We start from the raw sequence: 10,698 nt of genomic DNA on the forward strand, positions 1-10,698 counted from the left end.
ATGGCCAAAATGTCAATATTGAATGTAAAAATATATTTTTGATCTTCCCAAAATGTAATGTCATGAGACAGTGAGTGTCATCAGAACAAATTTTGAAAGATATTTTTTAAGATGGACCCAGAATAATACTAAATAATCTTTTATAGTTATGTATATACAAAATTGTTTAGTCTTTTTAGGGCCTTCTTATGCAGGGCCCAATTCTTTTCCTAATGATTATTATTATTATTATTCTTATTGGGTTTTTTTTAAGTTTCAGGGATTTTTGTTTCCGCTACCAAGATATGATGGTTTAAGTGGTGGAATTTGAATCCACTGGTGCCTTTTTCATTTGTTTTCCTTTAAGCATCCAAAGGACTTGGTGGCCAATAAATAGAAACAGGATGAAACTACTTTTTTAAAACAATTAACAAATATAAAAAAAAATAAAATTCTAGCCATAATATCATTTTTATGTTTCATTGACTAAAATAAATAAATAAAGGAGGAGCCGTTTCTGTGCATGGATGTTCTTTCTCCATATTTCGCCTACACTGACTCTAAAAAGAAGATTATGGGAAAAGCAGATCTCATTAATATTCATTAACTCATTACCCTAGCTCTTCTTAGTTAAAATATTATTTAAGATATCAGTAATTCTATTTTCACTATTTGCATGGGTAATTTCTGATATCAACTGCCTTTGTTGATATAAATAATTACTTTGATACTATTAAAAATGTGAATTCCTGATATCAAGAATTCAATTGTTATGATGAAACTGGCAAATCAGAGATGCAGGATGCTAGTATTTATTTATTTAAGAATTATCCCTTTAATGTCTTCATTAAGACATAACTAACATGCTGCATGATGTTGCTTTAATTGATCTAAACCCAAATACTGAGTGGTCATTCAAAATATATACTTACAAAGCCAAAGACGCTCTCGAGATGTGGCTCTTAAAAGAGCCTTTGTGGTGTATGTAGCTGCTGTAGACACAAGCAAAAGAGAGAGACGAAGAAGAAGAACAAATATGAGTGAGATATGTCTGTACAAATTAAAATGTTTTCAGTTTCATCAGTGGTGATGCATTATTGATTAATTAGCATGTTATGATGAATCTGGCAAATATGAAATGCCGGTTGACTGCTACTATTTTCACCTACAACAATCAGACGGCAATCGACACTGGAAAAAAGAGAGAAGATAATAATTATTTTCATGGTAGTCTATAAATTCCCAAAGTTTATAAAGGCTCTGATGAGTATGTGTAATATTATCTGATAATGCAAGATGAGAAGAAGAATGCAGAGCAGTTTATTTGATGAGACCTTACAGACCACTAACAAATAAGCCAAAGTTAAATGTATTTTCATTCTTGAGAATCGCAACAACAACAAGTATTATTATGATTGTTACAAAATGAGGGATTTAATCTAATCTCTCTCTAGGTGCACGCGCCATTCCATACTACTTTCCATACAAATATGAATAATGGAGATATTATTAAGAATAATTGTATAATTGGTCTCTTTTTAAGTAACGTTAACATGACAGATAACTCTGAAACGAAAGAGCGTCTCTCAAACGGACCGGATTGGCGCCATTAGCAGTGACGTCACGGCGATGTAACGGCATTTACCGGTGTTTAGCGGCGCTGCTGAACGGACTAACGTTATATAAAAAGACGGAAAATCGTTGTCTGTGTGAGATGTGATACATTTACCGGAAAAGACCAATTGAGAAAAGTCCAATTTTTATTACAATTTAATTAGTTTCATGAGTGAAAATGCCTGCTATTTATTTTAGTATTATAACCCTCAGAAAAACTAACTGTTCCCTCAGACTGTTTTTATTATAATGACTTATTATAATTAAATTGAATTACTTTCTTTCTTCATAGTTTTCAATGTCATTTACTTTTGTTGTCCAAGTAAAGTAATTTAAGTAAAAAGTAATGTACCTGAGGAAAACGCACTGCTGGGGATGTCACTCAAAGGGGAGTCAGGCTGTGCGCGCGGTGGCCACAGACCCCGGCTTATATATGCCCGCTGCCCGGTTTCGCAGGCTTGGCACGCCAGTAATAATTTAAGTATTGAGATAAACGTTTATTTATTAAATTTTTTTTTTTAAATGTATGTTCAATTATATAATGACACACTGCGTTAACTTGGCATTAAACGTCAAAAAACATAGGCTTTTCAAATAGTGTGGTGTTTGTGTTTTCCTACTAAATTCAAAGCAATGGTGTTACCAAAAATATAAGTAATATTTTTTTTACTATCTTTTCCTCCCAGTTTGAGAGTCCCTCTTTGTTTAATATAATTGAGCAACCCCATAGGTGGCGATGTACGCACGCGAGTCGCCAATAAGCCAACGTACACTCTTAAAAATAAAGGTGCTTCAAACGGTTCTTCAAGCGATGCCATAGAAGAACCATTCAGTGAAAGGTTCTTTAAAGAACCGTCTCTTTCTTACCTTTTTATAATCTGAAGAACCGTCTTTCGCCACAAAAAAGCTTTTGTGAAACAGAAAGGTTCTTCAGATGTTAAAGGTTCTTTATGGAACCATTTAGACAAAAAGGTTCTTCTATGGCATCACGAAGCACCTTTATTTTTAAGAGTGTATGAAGAAGCAGCTGAACGAGTCTCCTCACTGCGTACGATGTGTATGTGATACGCTGATGATTGAGAGGTAAGCATAATATGATAGGTGGAAATGTATGGTTTTATGATAGTATGTTTGTCGTTGGTGGGATTGTTGTAACATTTTAAAAAGTGAACTAATTTTAAACCGTTTTACCCGACCATATGTTGCAATAGCCTATGTTAAGTTAGCAACAGACAGCATTTGATCCCAAATCAACTCGGATACACGTAAATGCATAGCAAAATTCTTAATTGCAATTCCAAACCCATGTGACCTAAAGACATCAAAGCATGTGCAAATTATTAAGAAAGTTATTCACTAAGCCTTGTGCTATATAGAGGATATTATTCATAATAATACTAATATTTATTGCCTTTTGCTATGAAAGGGACATTTTCTTGAATATTTCTTAATAAAGACATTAAGACGATTCTTTAAAAATAAATAAAAACTAGCATCCTGCATCTCTGATTTGCCAGATTCATCATAACATGCATATAAATAAAAAGACGCTCTCAAGATATAACTCTTTAAAGAGCCTTTGTGTGTGATAATGTCATATAGTTATACATTGCTTTGAGTTATAGGGATTAAACTCATAAACTAATTTGACTAGTGACTTTACCATTTGTTTTTTAATGTTTATTTACAGTGCAATTTATTCGGTTTACCTGACTCGTGCAGAATTCTGTCCTGATGTTCGCCTGTGGTCCCTCCATCATCCACTCTTCAGCAACCGGTCTTTGTATGGAGACCACCATGATCTATACAGATCTAGTTGTCTCTTCTCCCACTAACTCCACTTTCAGGTATGTTTTTTCTTTGTTGTTGTTTCAACAATGTTGACTGTATTTTTGTATGCCAAAACCTAGGGGTGCACGATATTGAAGAAAATTGCATTATACGATTGCGATAACTTGTTAAATAATTCAATATTTGATATGCAATTCAATAATGCTTAAAGTGTGTAAAATAAACTTAAATTATATGTAGGTATATTTAAAATCTGAAAACTCTATGACTCACATTCTTTTTGTGAGAAGAAAGCATGCCCAAAACTTCTGAACATTCTGTAGCATTACTTAAAACGTGCCATTTTAACAGAAGTGTAAACCAGGGGGTTTAGGGTTTCAGGTAGGCCCAGATTAGGTTTAACAGCAGAAACTAACTAATCAAATGTAAAAATTCAACACTGCTTCACTATATGAATTAAATGCACACTGATTCTTATTAAAGATATCTACAAAAGATATTCAGTCATGAGCAGTGAGAGATTTTCTCTTTGTCTTCTGTTGTTTGGTTCATATTAAGCACAAAGAAGGAAACAGGTTTATTTAGTTGCTGTAACTTTTAAGTGCTGCAATATTTTGTTACACGCACACTTTCTGAACAGTTTGGTCCACTTAACCGACGTAACCAACTGTGTTTACGTGAATACTCACCAAGACAAGAATTTTGACATAATTTTGGGTAGGACTGCACAATATATAAAAAATTGCAAATGTACATTACAACTGCATTACTTTAATGCTTCAAAAGATTACAAAAAGCTAAAAAAAAAAAAGATTTAGGTTGAATCATACAGCAGAGAGTAGATTACATACGTGTGACACGCTTTATGTTATTAATGCAAAAGTTATAAATAAAAATTTAAGAAAGAGACCCTACGTGTAACAATATTTTGGATCCGTGCAGCTCTTAAAATGACAGCAGTCTGTTAAACCTGCTTCTATCTGTGTGCTTAAAGGGATAGTTCCCAAAAATGAAAATTAGCCTATTATTTACTCACCCTCAAGGCATCCTAGGCGTATATGACTTTCTTCTTTCAGATGAATCCAATCGGAGTTATATAAAAAATTGTCTTTGATCTTCCAAGCTGTTTAATGGCAGTCAGCGGGTGTTGCATGCATCAGTCCAAAAGAAATGAAATAAAGCGCATCCATCCATAATAATAAACGTGCCTCACACGGCTCCAGGGGGTGAACAAAGGCTGTGTTGTAGTGCTCCTGTAGTGAATCGATGCGTTTTTGTAAGAAAAATATCCATATTCAAAACGTAATAATCAATTTAATCTAGCTTGCGCTCACTGTTGTACATGGAAGCAGCTCTGGGAGGATGACATAAGATGTCGGGGTTGTGCATTAATATAAATATTCTTACAATCTGATTTTTTCACATTTGGATTCCCCATCTTAATAGAAAATGCAGTACTCACACACTGTCTGAGAAGCATCTAACTGCTTGTATACTTTGGGTTTGTCAGACAGGATAAGTACTGCATTGAGTTCTTTGTCAAGGCTTATTACACTTAACTTCAGTTCAGATATGTATTCAAATCCATGCATTGTTTTTAAATTGCTCTAACATGTCAATAACTTTAAGTACTCCTGTGCTGCATTGGATATTTACATACCACTATAAAAACAATACAGCAATAAAATCTTTGAGTAGACACTCTTATTGTCACCACAATATATATTTCAAACCACCCAACCCTAAAATAACTTTTATGTGTCAATCTTTATCAGGGTCCGGTGACAACTAGAGGGTGTCGACAGACTTCCATTGAGGACCATTAGACCACTTGAGAAGAATGACCTCGTATGACCAAGCTTTAATGTTGTAAAGCAGATTTTGAGCTGATCTCCTTCATTCTGCCGCCAGCTCACCACAACCCCTGGGTGCACCAGCTGTGGAAATTACGGGCCAAACTTTGGGTGAGGACCTTTCTCCCACTTTCCACCACCAAACCTCTTCCTACATGTAAACATTGTTTAGCGCACTATTGTCTATATTTGACTGGTTCATTTTTTTTAGGTTGCAACCATTGATTCTTTTAATAATCAAGTGATGTTTTAGAATAATTGGATAAAATGCCACATTTTATTTTCTTTATATATTAAAAAGGCAAGTTATTCCACACCATTTCCAGTCGTCTTCAAAGAATGCAAATTCAAGAACAAATTGTTTGGAATGTAGTATATGCATTACACCATGAAAAAATGAATTACAAATTATAAAATAAAGTTTGTCCAGAGTTGAAAAGCAGAAGCCAGTTTAACCCAATTAATTATAAAAAGAGTAGACACTCTTATTGTCACCACAATATATATTTCATACCACCCAACCCTAAAATAACTTTTATGTGTCAATCTTTATCAGGGTCCGGTGACAACTAGAGGGTGTCGACAGACTTCCATTGAGGACCATTAGACCACTTGAGAAGAATGACCTCGTATGACCAAGCATTAATGTTGTAAAGCAGATTTTGAGCTGATCTCCTTCATTCTGCCGCCAGCTCACCACAACCCCTGGGTGCACCAGCTGTGGAAATTACGGGCCAAACTTTGGGTGAGGACCTTTCTCCCACTTTCCACCACCAAACCTCTTCCTACATGTAAACATTGTTTAGCGCACTATTGTCTATATTTGACTGGTTCATTTTTTTTAGGTTGCAACCATTGATTCTTTTAATAATCAAGTGATGTTTTAGAATAATTGGATAAAATGCCACATTTTATTTTCTTTATATATTAAAAAGGCAAGTTATTCCACACCATTTCCAGTCGTCTTCAAAGAATGCAAATTCAAGAACAAATTGTTTGGAATGTAGTATATGCATTACACCATGAAAAAATGAATTACAAATTATAAAATAAAGTTTGTCCAGAGTTGAAAAGCAGAAGCCAGTTTAACCCAATTAATTATAAAAAAAAGAAAAACAAAAGGACAAACTGTTATGACTCATAGGTAGGCTATGTTCACACTGTCACTAGGCGCGTTTCCATTACCCTTCAAATTGCGCAAATTGAAATTGCGAATTGAAAATACGCCTAATGGAAACGCGTCAATTTCGCAAAAACGCCCATATATCGCAAAAAAGTTTTTACACTCGCATGAGGTGGTTTTTCAGGCAATGCGAAAAAGGAATAATTCGCAAAACTGCAATGGAAACGGCTTTTTCACATTTACAGGTCACATGGCGTATGTAAAAAGTCACATGATCATTATTCAATGTACTATAACCTCCAAGAAACACTTCATAAGTGGCCGCGCTCCGGTATAAGGGGCTTTCCCTACTATTAATACTTAGACCGTTTACATTGCACACGTCTGCGGTGCAGTGTGGCTCTGATACGGCCACTGAAGCTGATTACGGCCACTCACTGCTTGTGTTTATGTTTTTATACAGTCTATGGTTTATTCCAGCCGCGCCACGCACGTTTCTGAAGCGGCTCTCTTTGCTGCTTCTGTAAAGATACATACATACGCCTCCTTTGAATAAATATAGCCAAAATCCGTCAAAATCCCGCCAAAATCCGTTGCCATGACTTATCGCGAGAGGCAAAAGGTTACGTTTAAGTCTCATAACATTGGTTAATGGAAACGCCGTCATTTCGCAATACTTTTTTATCGACAGTTATAAAATATCGTCAAGCAGTGTTCTATTTGTGATTATTTCCTCTAATTAAAGCCAAGTAGTACAGTAAAGTATTATCAAAGATGGCGACATCCATACAACTAAAAGTCTTATCACAATTAACACGACAAGAGTCCAGTCGAGGCATGGCTTCATCTGTTAAATCTGAACCAGCAGCAGCTTTTATAACTGGAGTAGATAGGATTATCTGAGTCACACACAGAGCACAAAACTCTGAAAGTAGCAGAGAAAGTGCTTCAATAAACAAATATTGTTGACAGATGCGTGTGGACTCGAGTCATGTTTCTCCAGAGCACAACTTACATTTGATGGTTGTGTCCTTGTCTAATTTTGGAAATAATTGAAGAGAATAGGAGTCATGTTTATATTTTAACCCTTTTTTGCGAATGTGTAGCACAAGCTACATAAATACATTCACTATATTTGTTTTCTTTGACTTCAGTTTTCACATTGTTTGGAGGACAAAATTGGGCAGGATGTAGGGGCCCACGGTTTGGGCACGCATACACAGGCCAGCTTTGGGTTAGTTGCTCTGTGCTGTTTAATGTATGGTTGTTGGAACGTTGTTCTGTTTTATTAATTACTGTCAGCCTTCACAGCAATGCTGCTAAATGAGCAATTATCTCTATCAAACCATCAAACATGGACCTTAAAGGGATGGTTCGCCCAAAAACTTTATTCAAATAAATATTGTGACAATCTGATTTCAGTGGCACAGCTGTGTAGTATCTAGTACAGAGATTGTTGACCGTATTGTGTGCATGTTGCTGCATTGTACATGGTGTTCACTGCACAATATTGTATTATTGTTTACACCTTCAGTAACTTCTCCACCAGACACCCTAGGACAACATCCTAAGATGCACCGATCTACCTATAGCCCTCCATCCTTCCCACACCCATCTTGCAACAAAGTTTCATTAAGTGCAGTCCATAACCAGTGTCTGCCATGCACGGTCTGCACCTTGTCCATTGCAGATGTTATGGATTAATCTATTAGAGATCTTTATATTCTTTATTTGAGACTGTTATTATGTAGAGACTGTTATGTTGTGAATAAAGTCAACCCACCCCCTACATCGATGCTTTCAGCAGTTAATACATTAAAGTGTGTCCCTAATGTTTTATTATCTAAAGATCGTTTTAAAGTTTATTACAGGCTCAGTGAATTTTCTTTCACTAAAAAATTAAGTGTAATATAAACTGTCATGATCAAGTCTGGGGCGTTTGTCAGTGTCATTAATTTTGTGAGGCAATATGAATCAAATGAACATTTGTGTAGTGTTTCATCCAAAGGCTTCTTCCTCATTCAGTTAAACATCACAGGTAAAATTACAGTTCGCTTAAAACGAGGATCAGTTCAACTGGCCTGGCATTTTTTGCATGTATTGTCTACAAGCAAACAAAGGGATAGATGGACAAAAACAGATTTAAAGGCTGGTTGCGCATGATGGGTTCCAAAGAGTGTTCCAGTGTGTGTTTGTTGGTGTATTTGTATTTTATTATAAAATACATGTGTCTAGTTGATGCGATGCAACGCAACAAAAGAATAAAAGCCATTATAATCACTGAAAGCGGCGCGGCTCCACAAATCCCCGTCAGTAAAATGATTCCTCGTTCTATTTCTGGCGTAATCCAAGCTCTTTGCACCAACAGTCGCGTCTGGTGTGATATGCTGTTGTGTTAAAAACTCGAGTTTTACTCATTCATCAGCTTGCTCCGATCCGGCGCTGCGTGGTAGCACATAATTTCAAATGTTGAAGATTCATCGTATAGACGTCATATAGAGGTAAAGAAGACGGCTCATTAACAACTGAAAACGTTCGATCGATTGCGATGTTTACCAGATGCTACGTTCTCTCACAGACGTCTCCGCGACGTACCTGTGCTATCTGGGAAAGTCTCAAAACCAAAGAGATATTCTTTATCAAAGTTGAGACTCTGCCACGCCCCCCTAAAACGGCTCGTTCTAACACGCCCCCACGTATCTACCTCACTATGTGGAAATATTTGCATAATGCCGCCCAAATGTTCACGCAAAGAAAGAAGGCGTGGTTTCAGTAACCGCAGTTAGTGTTGAAGCAGCATGTCAGGGAGACGCTGTGTGTTTCTAGGCGAAATCAAAAGCACTTTATTTGGCCTTCCGAATGAGTGCACTTCTTAGCATGCGCTAAGCTGACCTCATACGTCATGCTCCCGTGTGAGTACAACAGTGAGCGCAAGCTAGATTCAGGTGGTTATTACGTTTTGAATATGGATATTTTTCTTACAAAAACGCATCGATTCGCTACACCACTGTAATCGCCTTTGTTCACCCCCCGGAGTAGTGATGGGAAGTTCGGATCATTTTACCGACTCGGACCTTTGAGTCTCGTTCAGAAAAATGAACAAATCTTTTTTCGAGTCATTTCGTTCATTTTAGCAAAATACAATTAAAATGTTACGTGTTACTTCCCTAACACGTCTAACGCAAACGTTGATCACACTACAAACAATACAAAACTGCTATAAGAAACAGGAAAGATTAATTCGTTGTTTACCTGGGTCTTCAGTCTATGATTAGCTCACCTCACCTCTTATCTGACAAGTCTTCGGATTTTTACGAGTCGTTCGTTCATCACGTGACAGCCCCATAAATTTAACCAATGCAGTCTGAGCCGGAAAGAGAATTGATTAGTTAATCTCTCGAGTCTTCGGGTTTTCCGAGTCGTTCGTTCATCACGTGACAGCCCCATATGCTTACCCTATGTAGTCTGAGCCGGAAAGAGAATTGATTAGTTAATCTCTCGAGTCTTCGGGTTTTCCGAGTCGTTCGTTCATCACGTGACAGCCCCATATGCTTACCCTATGTAGTCTGAGCCGGAAAGAGAATTGATTAGTTCTTTTTTTTTATTTAATTTAATTTTTTTATTGAAGATTACAGGGGATACAGTCATAGCAATAAAACACACACACCCAGAATACAAAACAATACAAAACATAAAGAATAATAAAAATGAAATATAAACACAACAAAAACAAATAAATAAAAAGTTAAACATCTTTTTTGTTTTTATAAACAAATCATAAATAAATTAAACTAAAAAATAACTTAAATGAAATATTACACATAAAATGTCAGCTTCAAAGAATACACAGGAGGTAACCCTTACATCAAAGTCAATATTTTTTCCATCAGTACAGTAGTTTTAGCAGCTTTCTTATTAAGTGATGAGCAGAGAGATTCAGAAAATCATTTCAAATCAATACAAAAAATCCTAAAATTGGGCATACAATCAGTAACTTTACATTTGTGAAGATGATATAAGAGTTAACAGTTTTAAGATATCATCCAGCTCCTTTGATCCTGATTCACTAAAAATAGTGCATTAATTACCTCAAAACTAAAAAGTTTGTTGTAAGCTGAGAAAACAAGCCAAGATATTTCTTTCCAAAAATCCTTTGCATTTACATTGTCATTTTGCAGACGCTTTTATCCAAAGCGACTTACAATTGGGGGATACATATAGCGATTCTTCTTAAAGATGCAAACAGATACAGGAAGTGCTTGTAATACCAAGTTTCTAGACATTGTTCAAATAAGTACAAGCTAGAAAGAGAAGGAATAAATAAAGAGAGATCTTTTT

At 35.9% G+C, this 10,698-nt stretch overlaps 1 protein-coding gene and 1 long non-coding RNA gene across 4 annotated transcripts in view; both read right to left on the bottom strand.

Moving 5' to 3' along the window:
• The window catches only part of LOC107554766 (uncharacterized), a 12,566-nt gene extending 9,131 nt beyond the window's left edge, over nt 1-3,435 (bottom strand). Inside the window, exons 1-3 of one of the 3 annotated variants that reach the window (XR_001605089.1) lie at nt 1,946-2,023; nt 1,149-1,170; nt 912-971 (exon numbers count right to left, since the gene is read on the bottom strand). The gene's annotated coding sequence lies outside the window, so the exon portion shown is untranslated. Of the gene's footprint in view, nt 1-911; nt 972-1,144; nt 1,171-1,945; nt 2,024-3,302 lie in introns of those variants that run through there. The other 2 variants (XR_001605088.1, XR_001605087.1) reach the window with 2 other exon arrangements.
• Nucleotides 3,436-7,682: 4,247 nt separating this feature from the next.
• Nucleotides 7,683-10,698, bottom strand: part of LOC107554771 (uncharacterized) — a 17,789-nt gene continuing 14,773 nt past the window's right edge. Inside the window, exon 4 of the long non-coding RNA XR_001605094.1 lies at nt 7,683-7,897. This is a non-coding gene — a long non-coding RNA (uncharacterized lncRNA). The remainder of the gene's footprint in view (nt 7,898-10,698) is intronic.

The sequence above is a fragment of the Sinocyclocheilus grahami genome, unplaced genomic scaffold (assembly GCF_001515645.1).
Source record: "Sinocyclocheilus grahami isolate Dianchi unplaced genomic scaffold, SAMN03320097.WGS_v1.1 scaffold512.1, whole genome shotgun sequence".
NCBI lineage: Eukaryota > Metazoa > Chordata > Actinopteri > Cypriniformes > Cyprinidae > Sinocyclocheilus > Sinocyclocheilus grahami.